The sequence below is a fragment of the Saimiri boliviensis genome, chromosome 5 (assembly GCF_048565385.1).
Source record: "Saimiri boliviensis isolate mSaiBol1 chromosome 5, mSaiBol1.pri, whole genome shotgun sequence".
Classification (NCBI taxonomy): Eukaryota; Metazoa; Chordata; class Mammalia; order Primates; family Cebidae; genus Saimiri; species Saimiri boliviensis.
In genome coordinates, this window is record NC_133453.1 from 125,320,106 (window position 1) to 125,330,000 (window position 9,895).

At 43.7% G+C, this 9,895-nt stretch overlaps 1 protein-coding gene across 7 annotated transcripts in view; it reads left to right on the forward strand.

The window, feature by feature from the left end:
* Positions 1–9,895, forward strand: part of TMED3 (transmembrane p24 trafficking protein 3) — a 64,031-nt gene that overhangs the window by 29,025 nt on the left and 25,111 nt on the right. The window lies entirely within an intron of this gene.

The following is a 9,895-nucleotide window of genomic DNA, read 5'->3' on the forward strand; positions in this document are numbered from 1 at the left end:
TCCTGCTCCCAAAGCAAAATGGTGCATTTAAAGGTGGGATGCCTCTGCTGCTTCTCCTAAGCTTTGGAAATAAATCGCTTTATACAGACCTCGTGCTTGTTAATTGTGTAGCAGGAGCGGCCACGGGAAACGGATCTCTCAAACATCAAATACAGGAGGAAGAGGGGTTTATTCGACCAGGAGCCTTGGGCGGTAATTTGTCCAAAACCCAGCTCCTCTAACAAAGGAAAGTTCTGCTTTTGTATAGGCTTATACTTTAGACATTACACGTGGAAGAATCTTAGGTTTATAGTTTTAGAAATCACATATGAAAGGAGTCTCGGTTTACAGCTTCAGGAATCACATAGGAAAGGGTTCTGGTTTACAGTTTTAGGACTCACATGTGAAAAGGTTTCTGGTTTGATCTTGTTTTAAATAAAAATAGTGTCTTCCAGAGGGTTTCCCCAACACCGAGCGTGTTATTTTCAGGAAGGAGATTCAGGAGGTGCCAGCCGGCCTGCTCTCTCTTCTGTTGAGACACACAGTGGGTGACGGAGGGGGAGGGAATCCCAGATGCTTGGGTCTCCTTCCTCAATTGGACTCTGCAATTGGCAAGCAACTGACCCCCATTTCAGCTACACTATTAGCCAGAATGGGGGAATGTTTGGTCGTTTTTATGATTTGAACAGACTCATGTGTTGTCAGTGTTCACACGTAATCATGGGGTGGTCTTGTGTTTATCTTGCTGCATCATTGGCCCTGAGTAGCCCTGTTTGATGTCGCTGTTGTGAAGTGTTTCATGTCTAATAGAACACCTGGCCCTGCTGTGCCAGGCCGGCTCCTGGCTGCCAGGGGCTGCTTTGCTGCTTCTGAGAAGAAAGGGAGGTCCTTTTTTTCCCCCGTTTGCTCCGAAGTCACCTCCAGCAAGTGGCAATAGCAGGTCCCTGCTAGGGCGGCTTCCGGGATTCTGCTCAAGCGGGGGATTGCAATAGCAGCAGCGGCTGAAAGCTTGGAATCTGGCTCCAGCAGGAGCAGTCCTTGCTGACTGTAGGTGCCAGGGCTCCTGCAGCTTCCACAGGAGTGCAGATTCCTGGCATCCCACAGATTGGGGCGGGCAGGAACAGGGGCTCCATCAGCCCCAGTGATGGGCTCTGGGGAATATCAACTTTCCTTTTGCTTCCCCAGTCACATGGGTTCGACCTCAACCATCCCCTTTTGCTCCTTTCACGTCTAACTCTGAAACACCTAGTTTCTGTTTCCCTAACTTGGCACTGATCTCCAGTTCTGCCTTTCCATGTCAAATGTCTATGTCTGATTTTATGATCTCCTAAGTGACAGAATCCAGTTATTAATGGGGTAGTCTTTATATGGAGGCCATGAAACCCAGTGACATACTGCTGGAACCCAAGGATATAGTTTTGAGCCTGTAAGTTCTTAAATGTGAAGGAATGTTGGTGTCGTCTGTGACATGGTAAAAGCCCCATGAAACTGCATACCTCAACCGTACCTCGGCTTTCTGTTGAAACTGCTCTCTGTAACCCTGATGTGACCAGCAAGCAGTCCAAACCCACGCCACCCAGTCCAAATCCACGCCATCAAGTAACTAAGGTCTGTAATTTCCACCCTACCCAGGCAATGTGTAAACTAATGCTTATCTTGACTTCTGTGAACCACTTAAGTAACAATCAGAATGCCCAAAGCCCCTCACCCTCATCTCCACCCAGGAGGTGATTTACGGAATGTCCAAAGTCCACTGGCCCTCAGAATGTCTGAAGCCCCTCACCCCAACCCTCGCTCCTCACCCTCACCCCCGAGGTGGTTTATGGCCATGAAAGGTCTTGACACCCTCCTTTCGGGGCCACGGGTTGGAGAGACACGAGTCCTCTGTGGCCACCGGCAGTAAAGACCCGCAATTTGGCATACTTTTGTCTTAGTTTTGACTTTTTATGCTGGCTCCAGTACAACATAGTCCCCTGGCTTCTGCTGGTTCTGTGAATGAAACAGTCATTCTCTGAGCATCTTCTGCACATATTGCTTTACTTGGCACGTCTGCCATTTCTCCTTTGTGGTTGCCTTACATGGGCTGAATACACAAGCAGCTCCGCACTGAGCTTTATCTCAGTCACAGGTTGTGTGAAAGGCGTCTGTAAAGTCCTCCCAGACAACTTCTCCAGAGAGGCAGGTGAACTGTTACTAATCTGACAGTGATCAAACTGAAAGAATATTCATCTGCCCGTGCTTAAAACTGCCTTAAGGTTTGAACTCCAAAATACTCAAGAATGTGTCTTTCAGTTGACCAAATAGTGTGCCACATAGGCCCTACTTAAAAAAAAAAAACAAATATACAAAGATGTATACTCTTGAAAGAATTGATGAGGCTGCATATTTTAAAATTGAGGTCCCTAAGAAGGTTTAGATGATGTAAAGCAATGAATTTTATATCCAAATCTTTACAAATGTGACTATGTTAAGAACATCCATATAAAATGCCTCTTGTTGATGAGGGTTGGGGCTGGTGACTTTTTGAGTGACAGTGAGAAGTGATGGAAATGCAGCTTCTGGGGCCCCAGTGTCACAGCCCAACAGGTTCGCATTGCCTGCTTCCCCAAAAAATAAAAGTCAATGCACCGAAAACAGTAGGTGTTGCAGCAGAGAACGAGTTTAATAATTGCTGTCCAGCCAAGTGAGGAGAATGGGAGAAATTTCTCAAATTCGCCTCTTCAAGAATTCAGAGGCTAGGGATTTTAAGGGTACTTTGATGGGCATGGGGTTAGGGAACTGAAACCATCCATTGGCCAGGGATGAAACCACAGGGTTATCTAAACTGTCTTCATGCAGCTGAGTTAGTTCCTAGGAGCGGGGTGGTCTCAGGACCAGAGACCTCCGTTGGTCTGCTGAAATGTCGGATCCGAAAAATATTTCAAAGACAAGTTCTTTATGTTTTACAATAGTGATGTCATCTATAGGAGTAAATGGGGAAGTTATAAATCTTACAACCTCTGGTTATGCACCTCTAGGGACAGTAAGCAATTTATACAAAAGCAAGATAGGCAATGGCAGGTCATTGTTCTGTTGTACAGGACCGAGCATAGAAAGTCAACACCAAGACAAAAGTATGTCAAATTGCAGGGTCATTTATTGCCGGCGACCACGGAGGACTTGCGTCTCTCCAAACCGTGGCCCCGAGTTCGGGGGAGCGGGGCTTTTAAGCTGAAAAACCACATCCTGGTTTCAGGGTGAGGGGATGCAGGGCAAGCAACTTTTCAGCACTTATTGATAAGCAGAAGCAAGCACTTTTCATAGAAGCCAAGGTCAGCAGTTATTGCAAAGAGAATGGGGAAGCCGTTACAGCTTATTTTAAGAACAGCTTTGTCTTTTATAAAATGGCATTTCTCAGGTTCTAACTTTTAGGCTAGCCATGTTACAGTTTAACTATTCTTTAGCAAAGTTCAAGCTTGTACCATAATTCTACATTTTCCTGTGGATGCTGCTTCAATCTCTGAACAAGAAGGGGGATCAGTTTTCTCTGTGTCAAAGCTTAACTATCAACTAAATTCCTTTCATAGTTATCTTGGTCTTAATGCTAGAATAAGCAAAAGAATACAAATAAAAAATAAAAGAAATCACCTTAGCCTGTGAGTTTAGAGGCAACATGGAGTCAGTCATGTTAGGTTTCTCTCATTACTTATATTTCTGCAAAGGCAGTTTCACCAAGATGGGTAGAGAAGTTGTAAAGTTAGTAGAAGGCTTATTGGCCAAGAGGAAATGGTGGAGATAGGCAAGGGTGGATGTCTGTGCCAGGGTGGAGAATTTGTGATATGGGATGATGCAGGTAGAGAGGTTGTAGTACAGGTTTGTTGAATTGAATGAAATTGACTTTTCACTGTTCTAAGGCCCTCACCTTCTCTGCAGAATTTTCTATAATCTTCCATACCTGAGACTTCTCCCCTCCTTTCCCACTGTATTAGATTGTTCTCATGCTGCTAACAAAGACATATCTGAGACTGCGTAATTTATAAAGAAAAGAGGTTAAATTGACTCACAGTTTAGCATGGCTGGGGAGGCCTCATAATCATCGTGGAAGGCAAAAGAGGAGCAAAGGCACGTCTTACATGGTGGCAGCAGACAGCATGTGCAGGGGAACTCCCCTTTATAAAACCATCGGTCTTGGGAGACTCTCACCAGAACAGCATGGGAAAACCAGCTTCCATGATTCAATTACCTCCTCCTGGGTTCCTCCCATGACACTTGGGGATTATGGAAGCTACAATTCCAGATGAGGTTTGGGTGAGGACGCAGCCGAACCATACCACTCCCCAACCCTGACTCTACCGTTCCGTTCCCAGCTAGGTAATTAGAATTGAACATAATACTTTAGAATTCTCATTTTTTATCAGTGCCCCTTCTATCCCTATAATGTGTTCCAGTCTTTTCAAGTCAAATTTCAGGCAATGTCTGAAAAATGAGCTTTCTCCCTGTTTGCCTGATCAGCTTTAAATAACGGATCCACAATTCTTTGATTTATCTGTATGGGATTCTCCAGAGCCTAGCTCACTGCTAGCCTTACACTGATCAAATGAGTAGAGATAGAAGAGAATGGGGCCCTTGTGCTTCCAGTTTTAGCAGATTCTGTTTTATTTTTATACCTGCAAACAAGTTTGCACTATTCTCTCACCATGCAATGAATTGGTGTTTTATGAACACCACTAATCATGCAGATAAGGCCAGTCACAGGCTGTTATCTCTTTTATTCATAGAAACTTCTTGATTAGGGATAGAAAGGGCTGTGTTTTCAACAGGATTATGCTAGTCTGGGAATTTTGTCAAGAACCTTCCATCAAGGCATCTTAAATCTTTTCGGTTTCCCTCTTGGGCTATTTTCTTTGGCTGTTCAATTGTCTTCAACTGCAAAAGGTTATAAATACGGTCTAACGTGAGCAAGCCCATCCTTCGATGAATTTCCCATGCCTCCCAACAGCAGTTAATTATCTATCCCTTTCCTTCCTGCGAATGAACAGAAGATTGGGTACTGGTATTAGGACAAACTCAGCATACGAAGTAAGAGTGGGCAGCCTCTCTGAGCTGCTGTGGCTTTGGGTTTCATGGTCTATATAGTTTGTGTTGATGTAAAAGAGGCAAGCTCTGTAAGATATTTGAAGGATATATTCTGTGCCAAATAGGAGTGAGCAAGACCTGAGGCACAGTCTTAAGAGGTCCTGAGAACAGGCACGCCAGGTGATTGCGTTACTGCTTGGTTTTATACCAGGGAGACTTAAGACATCAATCAATATATGTAAGGGATACATTGGTTTGGAAAGGCAGGACAACTCCAAGCAGGGGATTATAGGTTGTAGGTGGATTCAAAGATGTCCTGTCTGAAAATTGGTGGAAAGGGTTAAAGTGTACCTGAAGAGTTGAAGTCAGCAGAAAAAAATGTTTGTAGTTAAGATTAGGGAAGTCGTGGAAGCCAAGTTTCTTGTTATGTAGATGAAGCCTCCAGGTAGCAATGCTCAGAGAGAATCGATAGCAAATGTCTCTTATCAGACACTAAAAGGTGAGATCTCTTAGCTAACTATCTCCTGGAGGGGGGCAGGGGGCGTGGGGAAGACCTGGAAAGGGAAGGGGACTTTCTTCAGAGTGTAAATTTTCCCCAGTGGGCCTGTAACTTTGCAGGGCCATTTAAAAATATGTCGGAGATCTATCCTTTAGGGTAAAATGCTTCAGTGTCTTCCAGGGACTGCTATCCACCGTGTGATGCTGTGCTAGAGTCAAGTTGGAATTTGGTATCTTTTTTTTTTGAGACGGAGTTTCGCTCTTGTTACCCAGGCTGGAGTGCAATGGCGCGATCTGGGCTCACCGCAACCTCCGCCTCCTGGGTTCAGGCTATTCTCCCGCCTCAGCCTCCTGAGTAGCTGGGATTACAGGCACGCGCCACCATGCCCAGCTAATTTTTTTGTATTTTTAGTAGAGACGGGGTTTCACCATGTTGACCAGGATGGTCTCGATCTCTCGACCACGTGATCCACCTGCCTCGGCCTCCCAAAGTGCTGGGATTACAGGTTTGAGCCACCGCGCCCGGCCGGAATTTGGTATCTTATTGCTACAAAGAGTCTGTTTTGTCAGTCTTAGGATCTCTGTTTTAATGTTATTACTAGTAAGTTTTGCCTGAATTCCAAAGGGAGAGGAGTATGATGAAGCATGTCTGATGCCCTCCCCTCTTTTTATCACGACCTGAACTAGCTTTTTTAGGTTTACTTTGGAATGCCCCTGGCCAAGAGGAGTCCATTCAGTCAGTTGAGGGGGGTGCTTAGAATTTTAATTTTGGTTTACATTTGAGACCCTTTCTGCCTGAAGCAAGATAATTTTTTTAGAATCCATTGGGCAGGAAATTGCTTAAACTTTAGGTGGATTCAGTTAAAAATTCCCACATGAAAAAAAATGAATAAAACCAAGATGGAAACTGATGAAATTCAAGAACATTCTTTCCCATCCCTGATTTCTCTCTGCCGTATGCCCACCAAATTATCTACCTATTAACAAGGACTTGGGGGGTTAGGGATATTTCTGTACAAAGCATGGTTAATTATAAAGATCTTTTTGTTCAGGGTAATTTGCAGATGGACCAGGACAAACAGGTGAATCACATTAACTCCGCTTTGGACCATAACTCCTTTTTCAAGTTGTCCAGTGGATTTTGCACCCCACAAAACACAGTCTAGGAGATGCTTCAAATAGACCAATGTACTTCATTGCTAGAGAGAGCTTTTACTCTGATTCCCTGTCCTGGGTTGCTGAGCAGGGCAACCAGGTAGATACATGGAGGTCTCTTCCTCCACTCTGAAGAATCCCCACGAAAGCCATCCCTAAATTACTCATCTTATGTCTTCACAATGCTAGACACACTCGTAGCTTTTCATGACCTTTGGAATTCCATAGAATCATGGAAAAATATCTCATCCCCAAAGCCTCAAAATGCTCATATAAAGGGCCCTTACCAGCAGCATCCCTCTGGCCCTTTAACCCTTGTCATGCCAGGTGTAGCTCCCCAGTTCTCTGATGCTGGGCCTTGACCAGGAAGGAGGAGCGGGTCTGTTGGTCCCATGCCCTTCAGACCACCAGTTAGCACAACGTCCCACTGCTTCTTGGTCTACTTCTGCCTGGTTAACAACTAACATTCCTTGTGTTTTTATCTCTCTCGTGGAACTCCCAGGGACTTCTTCTGTGATGGCTGGGAAAAGAGAGTAGTGTCATCAGAAGAGCTTAGAGTTTGTATTAATCCATTCTCACATTGCTATAAAGAAATACCCGAGTCTGAGTAATTTATAAGAAAATAGGTTTAATTGGTTCATGGTCCTGCTGGCTGTAGAGTAACTGCTTCTGGGGAGGCCTCAGGAAGTTCCCAGTCATGATGGAAGGCAAAGCAGGAGCAGGCATGTCACATGGCAGAAACAGGAGCAGGAGACAGAGGGAGGAAACGCCGTCTACTTTTAAATGACCAGTCTTGCAAGAACTCACTTACTGTCATAAGAAGAGTGCCAAGAGGAGGGTGCTAAATCATTCATGAGAAACCCATCCCCATGATCCCGTCACCTCCCACCAGGCCTCACCTCCGCCACCGGGGATTACATTTCAGTGTGAGACACATCTAAACTATTCAGGATGCACGATTTTCTGTGGCATCAGAAGCCTTTCAGAGTGGGAAGGTGAGTGGTGATGATCAGACCTGTTGTCCTCTCATCATCTGTATCCAAGGTAAAGGGCACCCATATGGCAGCCCTATGCTACATGAGGTTAGAGTCGGGATTATTTAAGCTAATGATCTGCTCTTCTACTCTATCTCCTTTGCTTATCACCTCCAAGTTAGGGGATGTACTGTCCCCAAACTGACTTCATCTATTCAAGAGAAAGTTTTCTCTAAGTTAAACTGTAACGCTCTGTCATTTTTATAAACCATGCTACGAAGATCAGAACCCTCTATCTGATAGCTTTAGGCGTTCTTGGGTAACTCAAATAAGAAGAGCAAAGACAGAGGCCATTTGAGATAGACATGATTGGTCATTTTGCATATCGTATTTTAGGAGAGTTATGGAATGCCAGAAGATTTTGCAAACTCCAGAATTACAGTCGCATCCCAGTTCCACCACCCTTATTTCCCGCCTTAATCCCATAACTGCTCATGTCTATGTGGGGTGGCGGGTGGTGGAGAGAATTTATAGGGAAGCGTTAGTTTGTCAGGGCTGCTTTCAGAGCGTGTTACCTAGAACAGAGCACACTGTTGTAATTGTTATGTGACTGGCTCAGATAGATGGAAACCCCTCCTTTGTTCCGGAACCTAGGCTTTCATTAATGCCTTTAGAATAGCATTAACCCTTTGAAAGTCTCACTGAATTATTGACATTGAGTTACTGTCCATCGTAACCTCAAAATATCTTTTATTTAGCATTTTTGTTGTTGGTGTTTGTTTTATTGTTTTTCAGTTGGTGCTCAGAGTTTTTTCCCCCTTACTGGCATCATCTAGCTGGTCTAGATTTGGGTCAGTTTTATAGTTTTTTGCAGAGCTCCAAGACTTCCATTCAAATAGCCTCAGGTCACAAGGCTAGTTCAGGTATGTGACGTGCTTAGTAGCTCCTTCAGTCAGTGGGAGGTGGGGTCAAGGCTGTGTCTACTTCCTGGTAGGTCTTCATGAAGCTGAGAAAACCTGGAATTAGCCATTGTCATTGCCACTTTGGGAGGAACTAAAGGGATACCAGGGAGCATAGAGGGATTACAGGTATTTAAAAGTACAGAATATCTAAATGGCCAAGATCACTCTTTTCTTTGCAGTTTTGGGTTGAGCCATTTTCTTGCTCATGTGGGTCTATTTTCTTTTCTAAAATGGGCCTACTTACTACGGTGAGGTGGACATGCTATCTTAGGTATTCCGAATAGCAACCCCCAAGTGTGTGTGTGTATGTGTGTGTGTGTGTGTGTGAGAGAGAGAGAGAGAGAGAGAGAGAGAGACAGAGAGAGAGAGAGAATGTGGGGAGGGATTTTTGACTGTAGGTGTGGGGAGGGAGTTTTGAGTATAGGTGTGTCTTATCTTTGTACCTTTACAGTCTAATGCAGTGTCTGGAATATGGAGAGTAGTCAGTAAATGCACATGTAGTGAATGATTATAAAGATGCCTCTGACTTCAGATACAGATCTGTCACTTGCCAATTTATGCTTTAAGAACTTTAAAAAATGTCTACCATAGGCTGAGGTGGGTGGATCACTTGAGGTCAGGAGTTCGAAACCAGCCTGTCCAACATGGCAAAACCCCGTCTCTACTAAAAATACAAAATTAGTCGGGCATGGTGGTGCATGCCTGTAATCCCAACTACTTGGGAGGCTGAGGCAGGAGAATCGCTTGAACCTGGGAGGCGGAGGTTGTAGTGAGCCAAGATCGTGCCACCGCACTCCAGCCTGGGCAACAAGAGCAAAACTCCATCTCAAAAAAAAAAAAAATCTACCATGGTGCAATAGATTTTAGTCTTAAACATTTTAAAAGAAGTATTGAAGGACTCTGGTAGCAACTTAAAGCAAACTATCATCTTTAAAAATTGTATATGAACAAACTGTTCTATAATGTTAAAAAGTTTTATATCAGCCTTTTATTTGCTTGAATTCATTTTGCCACACCCCTCCCAATACATAATCTTAGCTTATCCTACAATACATTTTAATATTTATTGATCATGCCATCAAAATTCTCTATGTCAAAATTACAAATGTAAATTGAAATTAAACTTTCAAACAACTTTCTATGAACATAAGACTCTAAGTGTTAAAAATTCTTCTGGCTTGAGTTATTAATATAATTTATTATTAGCATATAATAAAGTAACAGAGATGTATTATGAATATTGATAAGTTATTATTGAGCATGTGTTATTTA